The following is a 24,261-nucleotide window of genomic DNA, read 5'->3' as shown; positions in this document are numbered from 1 at the left end:
GAACACTCAAGGTGACATCAGGAAGCTTAACCTATAGGAATATTACAAAAAACAACGTTAGCGCGATTTTAAATGGCCTGTGGCGCCATCTAGTTACATTTTGAGTAAATAAAGCATTAAAGTTAAACATTCCGCCGGCCAAGGACGACTAAAGTCCTTAAAACAAAATTTAAGAAAATAAAACAAACTAAGAAAAAACATCAGTCTCAAATTACAGGGAGTCAGGCTCATCCAGAGGCAGAGGGCACAATTTTGCGATTGGTCTCTTAAAAACACTATCCTTATATTTTAATGTAACATTTCTTGTTATGCCATCTGTTCCTGGGTGTTTCTGAATAATACGTCCCAAAAGCCATTTTCCTGGTGGGAGCATGTCATCTTTGACTAAAACAACAGTTCCAATAGGGAGATCAGTTTGGTTAGTGTTCCATTTGTAACGATGTTGCAGGGTCGTGAGATATTCATTTCGCCAACGACTCCATAAGCTTTGCACCATTCGTTGAATTATATGCCATCGATTTAACGGACTGAGTTTAACATCGAGAAGAGACGGCTCAGGAACACCGATTAAGGGTTCTCCGATGAGAAAGTGACCAGGTGTCAAAGGAGGTTCGTCAAGAGTGGAATTCATAAGTGTGAGTGGACGAGAATTGACACAAGCCTCAACTTGAGATAAGAGAGTAGTTAGCTCCTCGTATGTGAGAAAAGTTTGGCCTATAACCCGTTTTAAATGCCCTTTAATACTTTTCACTCCGGACTCCCAAATACCTCCAAAATGTGGGGCACGAGGTGGTATAAACTTCCATTGTGTGCGATCATTAGCAAGAAGTTCAGAAACTTCAGTAACCGTCAGAGATTGTGAATCCTTGAACGCCAGATCAAGTTCACGGGACGCGCCTACAAAGTTCGTTCCATGATCACTCCAAATCTCTTTACAGTGACCACGTCGAGCAGTAAAACGCCGAAATGCAGCAATAAAAGCAGCAGAAGTAAGGTCCGTTACCAACTCTAGATGAATGGCTTTTGTTACGGTACACACAAATAAACAAACATAAGATTTACAGGTTCTTTTGCATCTACCAGGATACAGTTTCATTGTAAAAGGTCTACAAAAGTCTACTCCACTTGTTAGAAAAGGGCGACTAGGTTTAACACGAAATTTAGGTAAGTTTGCCATAAATGGAACATTGGGAGTAGCCTTTTGCTTGTAACAAGGTATACATTTTTGGATTGTCGATTTAACCAAATTCTTTACTCGTAGAATCCAAAATTTTTGTCGTATGACATTTAAAGTTAATTGGTGACCTCCATGCAGAGATTTCAAATGTGCGTTTGAAACGATAAGTTTAGATAGAAAACAATTACCACTTAAAATAATAGGATTTTTCATATCCTTTGAAATTTCTGCATTAGCAAGTTCATCAGCACTCAAATAAATAGCTTTAGTAAATGGATTCTTAGTAATCTTAACTTTGAGTAGATTAAAATAACGACAACAATAGGCAGTAACCCGAATTAATTTTGACAGCGTTGATGAGAATCGTTTTAGATAAGAAATTGCATCATCCTTTTCGATAAAATTAACATTACACAATATTTTGGTAGTAGCTTTCATTTCTAAATCTGTCGAGGGAATATCAACGGGGGAAAGTTCAAATCCATCCGTGTCATGTAAAAATTGAGGACCACTCCACCATAGATTTGACTGCTGCAGATCATTTGGGAAGGTTCCACGCGATGCTAAATCAGCGGGATTGTTCGCAGAACAAACATGGTGCCATTGATTACTATTAGTGAGAGTCAAAATTTCTGATGTACGATTCGCAACAAATGTAGTCCATGTGTTTGGTGTCTTACGCAGCCATGCCAAAACGATGGTAGAGTCCGTCCAGGTGAATACATCATCGTCGGGTATATTTAAAATAGTTTTAACATGTTGGATCAATTTTGCCAATAGCACTGCACCACAGAGTTCAAGACGTGGAACAGAAATTTGTTTTACTGGGGCAACTTTAGATTTTGCAATAACAAGGTAAACTTTTACTTCACCCTCATTCCCTAAAACTCTAAGGTACACTACTGCAGCATAAGCAGTACACGAAGCATCGCTAAATCCATGCAGCTCCCGCTTAGTGGTGTCATCTGAAACTCCAAACCATCGTGGGAACTGAATGTTTTCAGTATGCGTGAAACGATCGAGGTAAGTATTCCATTCTACTTTAAGATCAGTAGGTAATTCTTCATCCCAGTCTAAGCCAGCTAACCACAGCTTTTGCATGAATATTTTAAGTATGATAATTGCAGGTGTTAGCCAACCTAGTGGATCGAAAGATTTTGCAATTGTGGACAATACATATCTTTTGGTAATTGAATTAGTAGAACAATAATTTAAATTTACATTAAGTTCAAAATTATCTGCGTCAGAGTTCCAAGTAATACCTAATGTTTTGATCGTATCTTCAACTTTAATATTTATGGCACTTTCAGAGTCTTTGTCAACATTTGGGATTTGTGATAGCACCACTTTACTGTTTGATGACCACTTATGTAAAGGGAATCCGCCACGAGCCAACAGCTCCGTCAGGCCCTTTTGTAACTTCACAACGTCTCCTACTGTGGATGCGCCCGTCATCAAATCATCCATGTATACGTCGTTTTTCAGGATTTCAGCTTCAGTGGGGAAATCATTCTTTTCATCTTCAGCCAGTTGATGAAGTGTACGAATGGCTAAAAATGGAGCACAAGATGTACCATACGTAACGGTAAGTAGTCTATATTCTTTTATAGGTTGTGTTGGAGATTCTCGCCATACGATTCTCTGGTAGTCAACGTCATCATTATTTACGAGAATCCGACGATACATCTGACGAATATCTGCAACTAAGCAAATTTTGTGTTGTCTCCATCTAGTTATTAAATCTCTAATATCTTGTTGAAGAGAACAACCAATTAGAAGTTCATCGTTTAATGATTTTCCTTTTTCAGGTGCAGCACTTCCGTCGAAAACTACACGTAGCTTCGTGCTTAGACTCGTCGACCTAAGAACAGCGTGATGAGGTAAGTAATATACTTTCTGTGTTTCTGTTTCCTTTTCAGGTACCATCATCATATGACCTTGTGATTCATACTGCTTCAAAAATGTGTGATATTCTTCCTTGAATTCAGGCTTGCGTGTAAAACGTTTCTCCATCTGTTGTAAGCGGCTGATAGCAAGAGGTTTAGCATCACCAAGGTTTGTGGGTGGATCTTCTTTGAATGGTAAGCGTACTATGTAACGACCGACGTCATTGCGAGTGTGAGTGTTTTTTAAGTGTTCTTCACATCGTATTTCTAAATCGGTCATTGGTTTCTTGTGTGGTAAATTCTCTTCTATCTCCCAGAATCGTCTGAGTAACTGATCTGTCTCAACCTTCGTTTGCATAACGACCATATTGGGTTCATACGCTACTGAATCAGTTTGTGAAACTCTGCCTGATATTAACCAACCAAGGCGAGAGTTGAGTGCAATAAGAGAATTTGACTTGTGTAAGCCTTCCAGAAGTATGTAAGCATGCACGTCAGCACCGAGCAAGATATCAATAGACCCTGGCTTGTGAAAGTTTGGATCAGCCAGATCCAACTGCATAGATAAAGGCCAGGTATCTTGTGGAAATTCTCGTGAAGACAACAATGATGTGAGTTTTCTTAAAACATATGCATTGACTTTGAAAGTGGATGCATTATCTTTTGTGGAGTGGACTGTAAGTGAGACCATGGACTTTGTAGTTACCACCGATGAATTAGATATTCCAGAGATTTTGCCATTAACTGGAATACGATTAAGCTTTAACAACTGCGCAGCTCCTTCGGAAATGAAAGAACCCTGTGAACCCTGATCAACAAGAGCTCTCAATGCGTAAGTACCACTGTTCTTTGAATCTACATAAACTACAGCAGTAGCTAAAATAACCAGATCATCATTTGTTTCAGCTTTCAGGTTCACACTGACGTTGCAAGAAGTCTTGGGTCCAGCAGTGCCATTTCCTTTTGGGCTATCTCTCTCTTTAGCAGTATCACCAGCGTTGTCATCCTTAGGAGAGGTGAAGTGAATTAACGTATGATGACGACGACCACACTTTTTGCAGACTGTGCTTTGTCTACAGTTGAATACTGAGTGACCTTTCACGAGGCAGTTAAAGCATATGTTGTTTTTCTTAACAAAATCTTGACGTTCAGGAACGGGGAGTGAGGCAAAACCTTTGCAGTGGCAAATATAGTGGTTCTGTGAGCAAAAAGTACAAGTGTTTTCAACTTCAGTAGCAAAACTTTTGGCAGTTGTTGCTCTCGGTGATTGTTGAACAGTTTTTGGAGTATGTCGTTGTGGAGGTTGTGAAATGTTGACCATTTCCATAGTTCGGAAACGTTTCTCTAGAAAACTTATAAGGTCCTCATAGGTAGGAATGCTTGTGGAATTTTCTAATGATTGTTCCCAAAGTTTGTGAGATTCAATGTCCAACTTTGAGACAAGGATGTGCACGACTATAGAATTCCAGGAATCGACCTTCAAATTTGTTAAGGAAGTGAGACATTGGCTAGAGGTGTCTAGAAGATCTTTTATACCCTTTGCAGATTCAGTTGTTAATGCCTTTTGACTTAAGAAACGACTGAGGATATTGTTGACTATCATTCTCTTATTTTCATATCTCTCATTTAATTTTTTCCAGGCGTCATCATAGTTAGCTTCCGTTAGTGAGTAATTTTTTAGTAGTTGTTCAGCTTCTCCAGATAAACTTGACTTCAGATAATGATGTTTCTCAATTTTAGTCAAACGATCATCATTATGTATTAGAGAGCGAAACAAATCTCTAAAACTCATCCACTGACTGTAATCGCCAGAAAATTGTGGTATGGAGATTGGTGGAAGTTTTGGTCTCATCTTTGAAACTTCCAACGAAGTCTCAGAGTTTAAACCTTCATATTTCTCCTCTTTTAGCTCATACAATTTATCTTTAAGCCATGTCATTAGCTCCAGGTAATATTCTTCAGTGCGTTCAAAGTTTTCCTCTAAGACAAGATTGTAGTCTGTTTGTAACGTTTCAGCATCTATCGATACAGAAAGAGTCTCAAAAGACTTGGAATAACTAGACCAATAATCTTGTAAAATCTCCATCCGTGAATCCAAAAAACCTCTTGTTCGTTTATCAGTAGCGCATTTTTTTGAATTTGTGAGTAATTTTTCAATTTTAGTTGAGTTCTGAATCATCTGTGTGATATTTAGTTTGATCTTTTTATCCGCCATGGTATATAAAGTTCACAAAATGATTGCAGATAGAAAGCAAAATTAATGATATTCAGAACTACTAATGAATTGTTAAAGTTTTTATCACCATAAAAGTAAAAGTTCAGTTTTGAAAAATAATACAAGTCCAAAATCACTTCCAGAAACTAAGTTAAAAGTTGATGAAATTTTTCTAAGTCTTTTTTTACTCGCAAATTTTCTAAGTCTTTTCTAAAACGAAATTTTCTAAGTTATTTTTGACACGAAATATTCTAAGTTCTTTTTACTCACGAAATCGGCTAAGTCTTTTTAACACTGAAATTTTCTATGTTCTTTTAACAATCACAATACTTTTAGCACTTTACTCACAGTTATCCGAGCTCGAAGACCATTTGTTTAATTAAACACTCACACTAACTTATACACTTTTATTTGACACTAGTAAGAACACTCAAGGTGACACACACACGTGATGTCATCTCACGCGCGCCCGAAGGGCGCGTGGGGGATGATGATCGAGGCGATAGCCTCCTGCATCAGGTATCAGCGCTGGACATGACTATGTCCAGGTCATTGGGGTGGGGTTCTTACGTCCCCCATGACGTTTTTCCTTCCGTTTTTCTTTTTTACATCCTTCATTTGGCTTTTTGGTTGGAGCCCCCGCTTGTCCCGAGCGATCGAGCCCCGTGGGAAGAATACACGGGGCGATCAGCTGGTCGGCGAGGATTTTCGGCTTCAAGACTTCCGGGACTAAGTGTTCCAGTTGGAATGTTTTTATGAAGGAGCCCAACATTCCAAATACCTCGTCACTTATGTCCTCACTTCGCAATGGTGGTTTTTCCATTATGCGGGTACTCTTCTTTTTTCCTTTGGCTTTGGCCTCTCGAGGCAGGGCTTGATTTTTCGAGGCCATGGGTTTGGGTTCGTCTGCCGCCACGTCGTCTGGTCGTGGGGTTGGTTCTGGATCGCTTCTTTCTGGGCGCAACAACTCTTCTTGGTTGTTGCGGGTATCTACACAAAACTCACTGCGGGTAGTTTCATATTCCTCATCTTTTTCCTCGACTTGTGAGGAAAGGGGCGGCGTGGGGGAGGCAACAGGCTTTCTGGAGCCGGTGCGCGTAACCGTGCTTGCGCGTCTGTTGCGAGCCTCTTCTTTGTAGACCCGGCAGCTTGTGTTGCTTGCCGGGTGGGGTCCACCGCAGTTTACACAGGTGGCGGGTTCCGTCAGTGGACGGCTGCAGTCTTTGGCTGGATGCGGTCCGCCACAACGTACGCAAGCTTGCTGCCGATGGCAGCCGTGCGACGAGTGTCGGAAGCCCTGGCAGCGGTGGCACTGTGCTGGCCCTTTCTTCGAGCGCCACGGTTCTACCTTGATGCCCGCCATGTTGAGTAATTCAGTTATCTCATATATGGCGGGGGTGATTCCAGGAGATCTCTTCAGGATTATAAAATATATGCATCCTGGCCGGCCTCTTCTTGCTTGCACTCGCCGGCAGTACTCGGGACTGTACCCCCGTGAGCGCAAAGCATCTTCAATTTCTGCTGGTTCAGTGTCGACCGGTAGGCCCCGAATCGCAAACTTAAGTCTGCGATCTGCCGGCAACGAATAACTGAACCAGGGGAGCTTCGTGGTTTCTTCTTGACTTGAGAGGTACTGTTGTACCACTCTGTACTCTGCTTCGTCCGCTGGCAGGAAGCGGACCCCTTTGCCGAAAGGGCGGGCATTTGGGGGCTGACCCAACTTCTCGCGCAGGATCTTGAAGTGTTGGATCCAGTTGGGCATTTCTTCAACCACCAGCGGCGGCATTCTTCCCTTGCGGGTGGTGTCGGCGGCCGTGGGGCCGGTGGTGGCCGTGGGGGCAGTCTGCGTCTCCGTTTGGCGGCCGGGAGTCGATACAACTGCGGCGAAACTCGCAGTTGGGGATGCATTTTGTGGTGGCATCTCAGGTGAGCTTGCCCGTATACTGGTGTGCTCACCTATTGATGGGTGCTGGCTGCAGGTCGATGGAGGTGCACTGTAGGTCTGCATCTCCTTGATCGTGAGATCCTCTTGACTTGAGAGGTACTGATGTACCACTCTGTATTCTTCTTCGTCCACTGGCAGGAAGCGGATCCCTCTGCGGTATGGACGGGCGTTTGCGCTCCGACCCAACTTCTCGCGCAGGTTCTTCATATGTGGGATCCATACGGGCATTTCTTCAACCGTCAGCGTCGGCATTTTTCCCTTTGGGGTGGTGGCGGCGGCCGTGGGGCCGGTGGTGGCCGTGGGGGCAGTCTGCGTCTCCGTTTGGCGGCCGGGAGACAATGCAACTGCGGCGAAGCTCGCAGTTGGGGATGTGTTCTGTGGCGGCATCACAGGTGTGCTCGCCCGTATACGGGTGTGCTCATCTGTTGATGAGCGCTGGCTGCAAGTCGATGGAGGTGCGCTGTAGGTCTGCATCTCCTCGAGGATGCTCTCCACACTAATATAATGATAGTTTGGAGAGAGCTTCTTTTCAACCGCGTGGCAGGCGGTCGTGACCAGACGCGCGTATTCCACCTTAACACCCTCGACCTCGATCCCCAGACCAAAGTGCGCAACTGCGAAGTTGAGCATGCTCTGGCTACACAACATAATGTTGTGTGCTAGGGATTCGGTCTTGGGCTTCAGGGGAGCGCACTGGATGGTCTCGACTGCCGTATCGTCGCGGGTCTGCTGTGGCGTCTTGCTGGGCGCAGCGCGTGTTTTAGACGCGGCGGGCGCTCGCGGCGGTTCTGCACTGATGTGCGGCGCGGAAGCGATAGGCGTCGTGTCCATCGGCGATTGTGGTCGCACGACGGACGGCTTCGTTTTCTTGGACTTCTTCTTCGAAGACATAGCGTCGGGCTCCAACGTCGGAGGAGCTGGGACCGTACTTCACTGCTCAAGGCTAGCAGCACATCCCTCCCTGCAGTTGTGCCGTTCTCCGGGGGATCCCGCTGGTGGGAAGCCGGGTAGTAGGTACTGAGCCTGGAGGGCAGCTACGTAGCCGGAGATCGGAGCTGGTGACGGCGTCCTCGCACCACGGATGATAGCGCGGCGCTTTCTGAGGATAGCTTTAAAAATAAAGCGACTCAGAGAGCTAGGTTGACAACGAGCACGAGTGAATATGGCAGTACGGTTGCCAATCCACAAGGTGACATCAGGAAGCTTAACCTATAGGAATATTACAAAAAACAACGTTAGCGCGATTTTAAATGGCCTGTGGCGCCATCTAGTTACATTTTGAGTAAATAAAGCATTAAAGTTAAACACCTCAAATAATACCTATTAACTGAATATTCCAATTATTCTTTTTTATTATTGTTTTTATTTTATTTAATATTATAAATTATTATATTTACTTTAATTTTTATAAAATTAAAAAAATAAATTTAAAAAAATTAAATTACTTAAATTGAAAATGATAAATAATTTATTTTCTATTTTTGATCCTTCAACTAATTTATTTAATTTATCATTTAATTGAATTAGAACTTTTTTAGGATTACTATTTATACCCTTATCATTTTGATTAATTCCTAATCGACATTTTATTATGTGAAAATTTATTATTATTAAATTAAATAATGAATTTAAAGTTTTAATTAATCAAAATAATAATAATAAAGGATCTACTTTTATTTTTATTTCATTATTTTCATATATCTTATTTAATAATTTTTTAGGTTTATTCCCTTATATTTTTACAAGTACAAGACATTTATCCATAACCTTATCTATTTCTCTTTCTCTATGAATTTCATTCATATTATTTGGATGAATTAATAATTCTCAACATATATTTATTCATATAATTCCCCAAGGAACCCCAACTATATTAATACCATTTATAGTACTAATTGAAACTATTAGAAATATTATTCGACCAGGAACATTAGCTATTCGATTAACAGCTAATATAATTGCTGGTCATTTATTAATTACTTTACTAAGTAATACAAGTAATATTTTAAATTCTTATTTATTATTTTTATTAATTTTAATTCAAATTATTCTTTTAACTTTAGAAAGAGCAGTAGCAGTAATTCAATCTTATGTAATTTCTATTTTAAGAACATTATATTCTAGAGAAACTAATTAATGTCAAATAATTTACATAATCATCCTTACCATTTAGTTGATTATAGTCCTTGACCTTTAACAGGAGCTATCGGAACTATAACTTTAGTCACAGGACTAGTAAAATGATTTCATAATTTTAATTTTAATTTAATTTTACTAGGATATTTTATTATTATCTTAACTATATTTCAATGATGACGTGACATTTCACGAGAAGGAACATTTCAAGGTAAACATACTATTTTAGTATCCAAAGGTTTACGATGAGGTATAATTTTATTTATTATTTCTGAAATTTTTTTTTTTCATTTCTTTTTTTTGAGCATTTTTCCATAGTAGTTTATCTCCTAATGTAGAAATTGGAATTTCATGACCCCCTACAAGAATTATTCCATTTAATCCATTTCTAATTCCTTTATTAAACACTATTATTCTAATTACTTCAGGATTAACAGTAACCTGAGCTCACCATGCTATTATAAATAATAATTTTAATCAAACAACCCAAGGATTATTTTTTACTATTATTTTAGGTATTTATTTTTCTTTACTTCAAGCTTATGAATATTTTGAAGCCCCTTTCTCTATCTCAGATAGAATTTATGGATCAACATTTTTTATAGCAACAGGATTCCATGGACTTCAAGTTATTATTGGTTTCATTTAATTAATTAATTAATTAATTAATTAATTAATTAATTAATAAATAAATAAGGAGTTAATAACTCTATCTTTTAAGTCGAAATTAAATGCAAAATTGCTTCTTATTTTAAGATAAAATGAAATTTCATTATCATTTAAATGCAAATTAAATGTTTTAATTAAACTATAATCCTATATTAATAGCTTCAGTTTAGTATTTTTTGATTTCATTCATGATATAAACCTAATAGTAATACAATAATAAAAAATATAGAAGTTTTGAATCAGATAATTAAATTAGTTAAATTAAATGTTTTAATAATAGGGAAAATTAAAGCAATTTCAACATCAAAAATAAGAAAAATAACTGTAATTAAAAAAAAATGTAATGAAAATGGAATTCGAGGGAGAGATTTAGGATCAAATCCACATTCAAATGGAGAACATTTTTCTCGATCTATGATTGATTTTTTAGAAATTATTATTGAAATTATTATAAGAATATTAGAAATAATAAAGAAAATCATTGAAATTAAAAGAATAATAAGTATTATTTATATTAAATATATTAAACTTTTTGATTGGAAATCAAATATACTATTTATATTATATAAATAATTAATTTCCTCATCAATAAATAGTAATATATAAGAATAATCAAATAACATCAACAAAGTGTCAATATCATGCTGCTGCTTCGAATCCAAAATGTTGATTTCTAGAAAAATGAAAATTTAAATGTCGAATTAAGCAAATAGAAAGAAAAATAGTTTAGTTAAATAAAAAAGAGGTATATCACTGTTAATGATAAAATTGAATTCTATTCCAATTAAAGAAATATTCCTAATAAGCTGCTAACTTAAATTCAGTGGATGATTCCCATTAATATTTCTATTTATTTAGTTTAAAAAAACTTTACATTTTCATTGTAATATTATTTTTTTTTTTTATAAATATCTAAAGATTTTATAATCACCTCAATATCTTCAATATTATACTCTTTTTAAGCTATTTAAATAAATTATTATAACAATTACTAAAAATAATATTCAAATAACAAATCTATACAAATAAATCTTATAATTATTTACTTGTATAAGATTAAAAATAATTGAATAATTTTTTAAAATATTATATAAACCTTGACCTCTATAAATTTCTCTTCACCCTAAATCAATATTTTTTATTAATTTAAAACCAATATTTAAATAATTAAAAACTAAACCATAAGTTAATAAATTTATATAATTATAAAATTATAATATTAATCTTAAAAAATTATTTAAATTATAAAATAATTTTAATTTATTTATAGAATATAAATTCGTACTTCTAATTAATCATCCTAGGAATATTCCAATTCCTCTGACATAAATTACTATTAATTTTATTCTTAGGGGTAAATAAATTATATAAGGATAATTAAATATTAATCATCTTAAACCTCTACCAGAAACTACTCTTATAATTATTAATAAAAATATTCTTTTTAATATTATATAATCTTCTTCATATAAATTATAAATACTTCTTAAATTAAACTCATTAATTATTAAATATATAATTAAACGTATTCTATAAAATATTGTTAAACCAGTAGAAAAATAATATAAATAAAAAATTATTAAATTTAAATTTCTTATTCTAACCATTTCTAAAATTAAATCTTTTGAATAAAATCCAGCTAAAAATGGAATTCCACATAAAGATAAACTTGAAACATTCATACACAATGACGTATAAGGAATGTAAAATGAAATACCCCCTATTATTCGAATATCTTGATTATCATTTATTATATGAATAATTATTCCTGCACATATAAATAATAAAGCTTTAAATATAGCATGAGTTAATAAATGAAAAAAAGCTAATTCTTTAAATCCTATTAATAAAATTCTCATTATTAAACCTAATTGTCTTAAAGTTGATAAAGCAATATTTTTTTTTAAATCAAATTCATAATTAGCTGAAATCCCAGCTATAAATATAGTTAAACTAGAAATTAATAAAATAAAATTTGTAAATTCTAATGTTATTAATAATCTATTAAATCGAATTAATAAATAAACCCCTGCAGTAACTAAAGTTGAAGAATGAACTAAAGCTGAAACAGGAGTAGGAGCTGCTGTAAGCAGCAGGTAATCAAGCTCTAAAAGGAATTTGTGCTCTTTTTGTTATTGCCCCCAAAATAATTATTACACTGATAATCTTTATAGAAAAATCATTATTTATTAATTCTAAATAAAAAAATTATTTCATCTCCCATAATTTAATATTCAAGCAATTACTATTAATAATATAACATCCCCAACCCGATTAGATAGAACTGTTAATATCCCAGCATTATAAGACTTAATATTTTGATAATAAATTACTAAACAATAGGAAACTAAACCTAATCCATCTCACCCAAGAAAAATTCTAATAATATTAGGACTGATAATTAATAAATATATTGATAAAATAAATAATAAAACTAAAATTAAAAATCGTATTAAATTTAATTCAGACTTTATATAACTTTTTCTGTAATAAATTACAGAAGCTGAAATTAAACTAACAAATATTATAAATAATGTAGATATTCAATCTAATAAAATTGTAAAAACGATATTTATAGAATTAAAAGAAATTAATTCCCACTCTAAAAAATATGTTATATTAATTATAATTAAATAAATTGTTAATATTATATTTAATATTATAAATATATTTAAAAAAAATCTTAAAAAATAAATATTTTTATTAAAAATAACTTAAAGTGAATATACACATTTTTGATACCACAAATCTTTTTTTTTAATTATTTAAATAAAATCAAACTATTAAATAATCAATTTTTATAATTAAAATATTTAAAGGTAATCAATGTAAGAATAATAATAAATATTCACGAGAAGAACTTAAATAAAATCTATATAAACCTAAATTATATTCACCATGTTGAGAATAAGAATATAAATAAAGTCTATAACCAGCTCTAAGGAAAGAAATTATTATTAATATAAATATTCTTATTCAAGATCATCTAATTAAACTATTAATTAATTCAACTTCCCCTCAGAAATTTATTGAAGGAGGAGCTGCTATATTAGAAATTATTAATAAAAATCACCATAATCTTAATGGAGGTATAAGATTTATTATTCCTTTATTAATAAATAATCTTCGTCTCATAAAACGTTCATAATTTATATTAGATAAACAAAATATTCCAGATGAACATAACCCATGACCAATTATTAATAAATAAGACCCCATAAAACCCCAATAATTTATAGTTATTATACCCCCATTACTAATTAATTAATTAATTACTAATCCCATATGAGCAACTGATGAATAAGCAATTAAAGATTTTATATCAACTTGACAAAAACATTTTAATCTAATATAAACTCCACCTAATAATCTAATTACAATTCAAATAAAACCAATTTTTTTATTAATTTCTTGAAATATAATTAAAACTCGTAATAACCCATAACCCCCTAATTTTAATATAATTCCAGCTAGAATTATAGACCCTGAAATTGGAGCCTCAACATGAGCTTTAGGTAATCATAAATGAACAAAATATATAGGTATTTTAACTAAAAAAGCTATAATTATTACTAAATATTATATAATATAATCATATCTTAAAAATTTATATATATATATATATCTATATATATATAATTATTGTAATTATATTATTAAAAATATAAAAAATCCCTAAAAATAAAGGTAAAGAAACAAATCAAGTGTAAAATAATAAATATAAACCAGCTTGAATTCGTTCTGGTTGATACCCCCAACCTAAAATTAAAATTAAAGTAGGAATTAATCTTCTTTCAAAAAATAAAGTAAATATGAATATATTTATAGAACTAAAAGTTGAATATAATAATAATAATAATAATATAATATCAAATAAAAATAATTTATAATAATAATTTCCTTTATATAAATTTTCTCTTGCTATAATTATTAAAATTCTAACTCAAATACTTAATATAATTAAACCAAAAGAAATTATATCACACCCTAATATATAACTTAAATTTGAATAAAATATTACATTTATAGATAAATTTATAAATAAAAATATTATTAAAAATAATATTATTTGAGCCAATCAAAATATTTTTTTTAAAAAACATAAAGGTATCATTAATAATAAAAATATAAAAAATTTTATCATAATAAATTATAACTTTGAAAATAATCATTTCTATGAGTTCGAATTATTGAAACTAAAATTGATAACCCTAAAGCCCCCTCACATACTGTAAATACTAAAAATACTATTAATATAAATATATTATAATTTATTATAATTATATAAATTAATATTATTAAATAAATTCTTAATACAATAAATTCTAATCTAAGTAAAACAATTAATAAATGTTTATGCTTTCCAACAAAAATTATATTTCCAACAAAAAATATTAATATAAATAAAAATTTTATCATTAGTTTTTATAGTTTATTCAAAACATTGGTCTTGTAAATCAAAAATAATATTTTATTTAAAAACTTCAAAGAAAAGATTTATACCTTATCAATAATCTCCAAAATTATTATTTTTATTAAACTATTCCTTGATATTCTAAAAATATTCATTATTTTATTAATAATTTTAATCTCAAGTATAATAACTTTTATTAAACATCCTTTATCCATAGGAATTATAATCTTAACTCAAACTTTATTATTATGTTTAATTTCAGGAATAATAATTAGAACTTATTGATTTTCTTATATTCTATTTTTAATTTTCTTAGGAGGACTCTTAGTTTTATTTATTTATATTTCAAGAATTGCATCAAATGAATTAATCAATTTTTCTTTAAATTTTAAAATATTTCTATTTATTTTAATTATTTTTTTAATTTTTAATTGATTTTTTTATAAATCTTACTACTCATCAAATTTATTTATTAATTATGAAATAAATAATTTATTAAATATATTTTTAATAATTGAAGAAAATAACTTAAATTTAACTAAATTGTATAATAATCAAACATATTTTTTAACTATAATATTAATTATTTATATATTTATTACATTAATTGCTGTTATTAAAATTACAAATATTTTTTTTTGCCCTTTACGATCATTTAACTAATGATAAATAATTTTAAACCTTTACGAAAAACTCATCCTTTAATTAAAATTTTAAATGGAGCATTAATTGATTTACCAAGACCATCAAATATTTCCTCATTATGAAATTTTGGATCTTTATTAGGATTATGCTTAATTAGCCAAATTATTACAGGATTATTCTTATCAATATATTATTGCGCTAATATTGAATTAGCATTTTACAGAGTAAATTACATTTGTCGAAATGTTAATTATGGTTGATTAATCCGAACTCTTCACGCTAATGGTGCATCATTTTTTTTTATTTGTATTTACATTCATATTGGACGAGGCATTTATTATGAATCTTTTAATTTATTATACACATGAATAATTGGAATTATTATTTTATTTTATTGATAATAACAGCATTTATAGGGTATGTTCTACCTTGAGGACAAATATCTTTTTGGGGGGCTACAGTAATTACTAATTTATTATCAGCTATTCCTTATTTAGGAACAAATTTAGTTAATTGAATTTGAGGAGGATTTGCAGTAGATAACCCAACTTTAACTCGTTTTTATTCATTTCATTTCTTACTCCCATTTATTATATTAATAATAACAATAATTCATTTACTATTTCTTCATCAAACAGGATCTAATAATCCTTTAGGAATTAATAGAAACTTAGATAAAATCCCATTCCATCCATTCTTTATATTTTATTAGTTATTGTATTTTATTAGTTAGTACGTGTGTGACTGTATACGTGCCTACCGAAACATTAGTTAAATTTTATTGTTAAAAAAAAATGACGAGTCTTTGCAGTAGCTGTAAAGTAATAATAAATGAGTTATTAGCTTACATTCAGTGTAAACGGTGCCTTATGGATGAAGTTGGTCTTATTCAATTTTGTTTATCGGGTTTCAAGGAATCCGATATCGAAAGTGCAAAGTTAGTTCTCCTTGAGGCTACCAAACAGAGGATAACCAGGAAAAGAGAGGGGGATCAAAAGAAGACGCTGAAAGAGATCGTGAGAATCCTTAAGGAAACAGATCCTGAAGATCTGCCCATCTTTGTGGCGAAGGACTTACACCGACTTCCCCCTGTGACATTTGATCACGTTGATGCCACAGCGTTACTAAAGGATCTGTTGATTTTGAAACAAGACGTGAACACAATTAAAACCAACTACGTGACGTCATCTGATTTGGACGAGTTTAAAACCCAATTTCAATTGAATAATCTAAACGAAAACCAGAAGTTGAGGGTAGACGAAAAATTATCTACGAGGCCGCCGCCGGAGATATCGAAACCGGTCGGAGTTACAACGCCCGCTGCCCCCGCCCCTCCGTCAAGCCGCTACCCCGCCCCGCTGTCACTGCCGCCACCGCCACATCATAGCGCTCGCGAAGGCCGTGTCCGCCAAAACTCCACGGCCGCCGCCTCTGCTACGCTACACAAGGGTGGTAAACAAAAGGATAAAAGGCAAGTTACTCTTATTACTAGTAGCCCCAACTCCGAAAGCCTTACGAGCTTTTTTGACACAGAAGGCGGTTTCAAGACCGTTATTAACAAGAAAAGACACAGGAAAAATAAACCTAAGAACAAGACACTTACTATATCGCAGGGATCTATAAAAAGAGTTGGGACAGCAGTTTTAGCATCGAGCAATATTAAGGTGGCGCCACGACTGTCATACATCTACGCGTCCAGGTTCGATTCCCAAACCACCGACAATAATATTACTGATTTTCTACTAGAAAACAACGTTGAGCCTGTAAGGGTTGAAAAGTTGATTCAATTCAAAAAGTCTGACTTCTCATCGTTCAAAATCACAGTTAATAAGTCGGAAGAAAATACCTTATTGTCAGCTGATATTTGGCCAGTAGGTATAGAGTTCAGGCTATTCCAATTCAGACCTAAACGCTATTACCGCTCGATCGTTTGTTCCGCTAATCAGCCCTCTACACTGATAGGCGTTGAGAATACAGCCGTAAACAAAAATGACTAGTGTAAAAATGATCTCATTCAATTGCCGATCGGTCAAACGTTCCTGCCAGCATATTCGTGATCTATGTAGTGAATATCAGGTTATCGCGATACAGGAGCACTGGCTCCTACCTGATGATCTTGACTTCCTGAATACTATTGATGAGAAGTTTGGAGCGTATGGTGTGTCCGCGGTAGATACGACGAGTGGTGTTCTCAAGGGTCGACCCTACGGAGGCGTCGCCATACTATGGAGAAACGATATTTTCCCTACAGTCAACCATATCGACTGTGGTAACCCACGTGTGGCAGCAGTCCGCTTAGAACTCGCGCGTCGCAGTATCATAGTGGTCTCAGTGTACATGCCCACAGAGGCCGCGGACAACCTACCTATGTTTACCGAATGCTTAGGAGTAATTAGTGCAGTGATCGCGTCACATGATGACGTAGAAAGTGTCATATGTCTCGGGGATTTTAATGGTGATGTGTCACATAAAAATAGCTTATTTGGTCGTGAATTAGTTGCCTATTGCGAGGAGGAAGACTGGACTTGTGCGGATGTGAGTACACTAGGTGTTACGTCAGGTACATACACGTACCTCAGCGACGCGCATGGCACGACTAGCTGGATCGACCATGTCGTAGTAACGAATGCTGCCCTGCGCGCGCTCAGGGGCGTGCGTGTACTCAATAATGTATATTGGTCGGATCATTTTCCTTTAGCTGTTGAATTCGATTTTGAAGTAATTGTACCAAAAAGTGTTATTTTAAATAAAACACTTGTTAATAAAATTCAATGGGGATATAGGACCTCAGACCAGCAGTGTAATTATACCGAATTATGTAGTCAATATCTAGATAACTATAAATATAATAACTTACCGTGTTGTGGTACTTGTTGTAACATGCGTGATCACCACCAGTATATAGATTCGTTATATGCTAGCATGATTGAATGTATGACTAGGGCTGCCACTGACACCTACACAGGAGGAACAAAAACCAGGAAAAAGACAGTGGTGGGCTGGAATCGACATGTGAGGGAGTCCCATGCCAGGGCCAGACAGTCATTTCTGATTTGGAATCGGCATGGACGTCCTTCTCATGGAGATATTTATGAAGAAATGGCTAATTCTAGAAAATCATTTAAGCAAAAATTAAAATGGTGCCAATCCAATCAGGACAAAATTAAAATGGACATAATTGCAACCTTTAGACGAAATAATGACTTTGGAAAATTTTGGAAGGAAACGAATAAATTAAAGCCTAAATGTAGTACTCCTGTGTCGGTGGGTGGTTTACACCACCATAAAGATATAGCAAACTTATTTGTAAATACATTCCGTGTAGACTGCCCCTTAATCGGCGCATGCCCTACCGCTGAGTCACACCCCGGTGGCGACGCGGGCGCGGGCGACTCGTGCACGCTACACGTGTCAGTTGACGAGGTGGCGCGGTGCGTGAGTGACATGCAGCGTGGCAAGTCCCCGGGCCACGACCACCTCAGTGTGGAGCATGTGCTATACGGTGGCCCGAGGCTCTTTGAGATAATGGCTACATTATACAATTCATGTATCGATCATAGCTATCTCCCTGTAAATATGATGAAAACGAATGTAATACCGATCGTTAAAAACAGAGCTGGTGACGTCTCCGACCCTAAAAACTACCGCCCTATTTCTCTCACAACAATATTTTCAAAAAATTTTGAGAGATTGTTAATATCCCACTTAAATTGCAATATCAAATTACACTGCGGTCGGTTTGGTTTTCGTAGCGGTTTATCAACAGACTTACCCATTTTTGCCTTAAAAAGTACTGTTAACTATTATCTCACTAGGGAAACATCCGTATATGGATGTTTCCTGGATCTGAGCAAAGCATTCGATACTATTAATTACAATATTTTGTGGAATAAACTGCGAGCTACCAAAGTACCTAGCAGGATAGTGGATTTGTTACAGTTTTGGTATACAAACCAAATTAACCAAATAAAATGGCAAAATGATTTTTCCGATACCTATCGGTTAAATTGCGGCGTTAGGCAGGGTGGTCTGACGTCACCGATTCTATTTAACATCTATGTAAATGAACTGATCGGGGAACTGAGCAGTGCTAGGGCAGGCTGCCAGATTGGAGGCGTCAGCGTTAACAATCTGAGCTACGCTGATGACATGGCTCTGCTCAGTCCCTCGGTCTGCGGCTTGCGTAGCCTTATTGTCATTTGTGAAAAATATGCGGAAAAACATGGATTATTGTATAATGTGTCTAAAACTAAAGTTATGATATTTAAATTCAAAAAAGGTCCAGAAAATGTACTGCCTATAAAACTATGTGGCTCAGAACTGCAATATGTGACTAAATTTAAATATCTAGGACATGTACTAAGTGAGACGATGAAAGATAATGAGGACCTAGAGAGACAGAGAAGGTCACTGGCAGCAAAAAGCAATATGCTGGCTAGGCGTTTCGCCCGCTGTTCCCGACAAGTAAAGGTCACCCTGTTCAAAGCCTACTGCCAGGCACTCTACACCTCTCAGCTCTGGTACAATTACACCAAAGCCACCTTTGACGCTCTCAGAGTGCAATATAACAATGCGTTTCGGTCTCTACTGGGGTTGCCATGGAGGTGTAGCGCGTCGGGTATGTTTGCGATGCACAGGGTTGACGATTTTTATGCTGTAATGCGTAGGGCTAGAGCGGGATTTCTGACGAGATTATATAATAATCGTAAAAATTGTATATTGAAAACGGTAAAACATTACCACCGAAACATACCAAAATTTTTTCTTATATAATAACGTTATTTTTAATATTTTTAATTTTCCATTTGTAATTTATACTTTTTAATTCTAATTTATATAAAATTTCTTTTACTAATTAATGTTATCTAATTAAGTAATGTTGTATACCTTTTTTAATGCAAAATTGGCTATGGATGATATAATCTGTCCGAAATAAAATATTTTTATTTTATTTTTATTTATTTATTTATTTATTTTATTTTATTTTTAAAGATTTAATTGGGTTTATTATTTTAATTTTTATTTTAACTTTATTAACACTTACTAATCCTTAGGTACTTATTGGGGGACCCAGATAATTTTATCCCTGCTAATTCTTTAGTTACACCTATTCATATTCAACCTGAATGATATTTTTTATTTGCTTACGCAATTTTACGATCTATCCCTAATAAATTAGGAGGAGTAATTGCCTTAATTATATCAATTCTTATTCTAATTATTTTACCATTTTCATTTAATAAAAATATTCAAAGTATTCAATTTTATCCAATTAATCAAATTTTTTTTTGATTATTAATTTCAATTATTATTCTTCTAACCTGAATTGGAGCCCGACCAGTAGAAATTCCTTTCATTATTACTGGACAAATTTTAACTATTATATATTTCTCTTATTATATTATTAATCCTATTATTAGTAAATTATGAGATAATTTAATTTTTAATTAATTAATGAGCTTGATAAAGCATTTGTTTAGAAAACTTAAGAAAGAATTTAAATACATTAAATGACAAGTGGCCAATTGGATTGAGCAACTTCAAGAGTATGACTTTGAAATCGAACATCGAGGAGGAAAAACTCATGGAAACGCCTAGAGATGCTTTATCTAGAAGACCTTATCCGACGGAATGCAAACATTGCATTCGTCAGGAGGAGCAAGAAAATCCAATAATCCGACTGATCAGAACAGATTCGATCGATGGGAACTGGAGCAACGATGCAATGAGGAGAGCTCAGGAAAATGATAAGGATCTTCAACCACTTTTACATTGGCTAGCAAGTGTATCACTTAAACCAAAATGGTCTGAAGTGGCTAGACACAGTACGGCTACCAAGAGTCTCTGGGCATGGAATAGTTTGGTGATGCATGACGGGTTGCTCTGCCGGAAATGGGAAACCCCGCAAGGAAAGGATTGCCATCTGCAACTGGTCGTTCCCAGGGAGAAGGTGAACGAGATCCTGAGAGCTTATCACGATGGTTCTTCAGGTGGACATTTGGGAATAAGAAGAACTCTCATAAAAATTAAAGAACGATTTTACTGGTTGCATTGCCGTGATGATGTGGAAGACTGGTGTCGTAAATGCAAGAGTTGTGGAGCTGTCAAAGGACCTCAAACCCGGAGCAGAGGAGCTATGAAGTTGTATAATGTTGGGGCTCCGTGGGAGAGAGTAGCTCTGGATATAGCCGGACCATTTCCAGTCACCAAAGCTGGAAGCCGTTACATAATGGTGGTGATGGATTATTTCACGAAGTGGCCGGAAGCATTTGCTCTACCGAATCAAGAAGCAGTTACCGTTGCGACGAAGCTGGTGAATGAAATTTTCTGCAGATTCGGTGTGCCTTTGGAGTTGCACAGTGACCAAGGGCGGAACTTCGAGTCACAAGTATTTGAAGAAGTTTGCAAGATCTTGGGAATCCATAAGACCAGAACTATAACTATAAAATTTAAAATTTTATTTTTTTTGACACAAATAAATTCATTAATTATAAACTGAAAATAACCAATGGTAACCTATACCTACCATTTAGAGTTAAGCGACAGCTGGCTACTTTAGTAGCTTATAGTCTTAGTCAACAAACTACTTCCTCTGTAGTATTATTTAATAAACATGCCTCTATTGGGCAAAATTGTAAAATAATCGACAGACAAGCCTCTATTTTGGAATGTATTAGTACTAATGTACAAAAATATAACAATGAAGATTTTTCTTCAATTAATTTAAATTAAATTATTTGACAAGGGAGGACAACTCTTGCAATATCATACAAAATAGGCAACATTCAACAATTAATAAATGTTACTGCTATAGATAATATAAAGCTCATAAATATTGTTCACCAGAATATACAAGGTATCTCAAGTAAGGAATTAGAAATTGAACTGTTTTTGAGCTGCTGTAATAAAGATATATTATGTATTACAGAACATTGGCGTAAGAGTCATCAGCTCCAGTTTAGTTTTAGAGAACATGAGAACAAGAAGTCAGTTCGTTTTGTAGAAGTAGGGCAATACATGGAGGTTCCCTAATTATTATTAATAATAAATTAAAATGTAAAAATAGAAGAGATATTGTTAATCTCTCTATAGAAACAACTAATTGAGATAGCTTGTATAGAACTAGAGCAATTTATTACTGTAAGTGTATACTGCCCCCCCACTGCATCATATGAACAATTCCAACATATAATGGAGGAGGTGCTATCAAAATTTAGCAAAACTAGCAAGTCAATTATAGTGTGTGGAGATTTTAATATAAACTTGCTTTAACGTTCGGCCAATTGTACTAGCCTTAAAAATTTATTTCAAAGTTTTAATTTGTTCAATGTATTTTGGGAACCTACTAGAATCACTTCTACAACAGCAACCTGTTTAGATAATATTTTTACAGATGTTACTATTACTAGTAAACTCATAATTAATAATCTTCAGTCCGACCATAGTGGGCAACTTATAAAAGTAAATACAAGATTGGACAATGTCAGACCAAAAAAGGTGACTTACTATACCAGTTACGGGTAGCCGTCTTGAGAGGTTTAGAAATAATTTGGTAAATACGATACCATTTTTACACTGTGGCGAAACTGCTAATTTTACTATAACTTAGTCTTCAATTCCTTCTGTGAGGAATTTGACAGGATTTTTACTCCAGTAACGGTGACAGTAAACAACAAACATAGTTTTAATGATTGGGCAACAATGGGTAACCACAAAAGTCGTAAACGCTTATATGACCTTTATTATGAGAAACATTACAATAATAGTGAATAATTCAAAATATATGTAAAAAAATACTCCAAGCTCCTTAAAGTAGTTTGTCATGAAGCGAAAACACGTTTCATTGCAGATAAAATTAAAAACAGTAATAATAAAGTAAAAGCGACTTGGAGTGTAATTAACAATGAAACTGGTAGATCGAATTGCCGTAACACCTCTATCTGTTTAAATATTAATAATCGCGTTATAAATTCGGAAATAGAAATTGCAAATGAATTTGATAAATACTTCTCCGAAATCCCGATTGTCACGAGTCAGAGAGATTGTCTTCGCCAAAAGCAGCATATGATATGCTTAAATTACACGTACCAGTATCTTCCACTGTTTTGAAATTTTAATATGTTACAGGTAGCGATATAATAAAAATCTTCAAATAAATTAAACTTAAAAATACAAAAGACCTATGGGGCCATTCGACTAATATTGTAAAATACATACTTGACATTATAGCATCTGAATTAGCAATAATATTTAATGAATGCATAGATGAGGGTGTGTTCCCTGACCTCATGAAATACAGCAAAGTTATACCTTTGTTTAAATCGGCCAGTTCTTTTGACCCTGCTAATTTCAGACCTATTTCAGTGCTGCCTGTTTTTAGTAAAATTTTTGAAAAACTTTTGCTTCAAAAGCTACAAATGCATTTATGTAAATTAATGAACAAAAATCAGTTTGGTTTCACTAGGGCCTTATCAACAATTAATGTGGGTACTAGACTCACTGAGCACATCTTTGACGCCTGGGAAGAGTCACAGGATGCATTGGGCATTTTTTGTGATTTGTCAAAAGCATTTGACTGCGTCTACCATGAAACTTTACTCCTAAAACTAAAGCATTATGGAGTGAAAAATAGAGCCCTAAATCTGTTAAAATCATATTTAAGCGATAGAGTTCAGATAGTCGATGTAAATGGCAAACGGTCTTCGGGTAAACCTGTGGGAATAGGTGTTCCACAGGGTTCTATTCTCGGTCCTTTCTTGTTTCTTATATATATTAACGATCTACCGTTTGTGGTAGATGATAGTCATGAGATTGTATTGTTTGCTAATGATACTTCACTTATTTTTAAAGTGAAGCGACGTGCGGATATTGATGACGAGGTAAGCAATGCACTCTCAAAGATAGTGCGTTGGTTTGAGACGAATAATCTGCACTTAAACTAAATGTAGCTAACTAAATTAAGCTATAAGGGTAAATGTATACACTTCTACAATAAAGTCCCAGCCACTGTTCAGGCATTATCTATGAATGAATTTAAATGTTTTATAAAAAAATGGCTCTGTCGTAAATCCTATTACTCCACTGCTGAATATCTAAATGATCGGACAGCCTGTGACTAGATTGTGATTATTTTATAGCGATAGAAATGACTGTACAATATTGTATATTTTTATT

General features: G+C 34.2%; 1 pseudogene; it reads right to left on the bottom strand.

The window, feature by feature from the left end:
• Positions 1-11,308: 11,308 nt before the first annotated feature.
• On the bottom strand, positions 11,309-18,863 carry LOC126965598 (NADH-ubiquinone oxidoreductase chain 5-like; annotated as a pseudogene).
• Positions 18,864-24,261: the final 5,398 nt, after the last annotated feature.

Source organism: Leptidea sinapis, chromosome 8 (genome assembly GCF_905404315.1).
Source record: "Leptidea sinapis chromosome 8, ilLepSina1.1, whole genome shotgun sequence".
Classification (NCBI taxonomy): Eukaryota; Metazoa; Arthropoda; class Insecta; order Lepidoptera; family Pieridae; genus Leptidea; species Leptidea sinapis.
The sequence above is the reverse complement of the archived record's forward strand: the minus strand, read 5'-3'. Positions and strand labels throughout refer to the sequence as shown.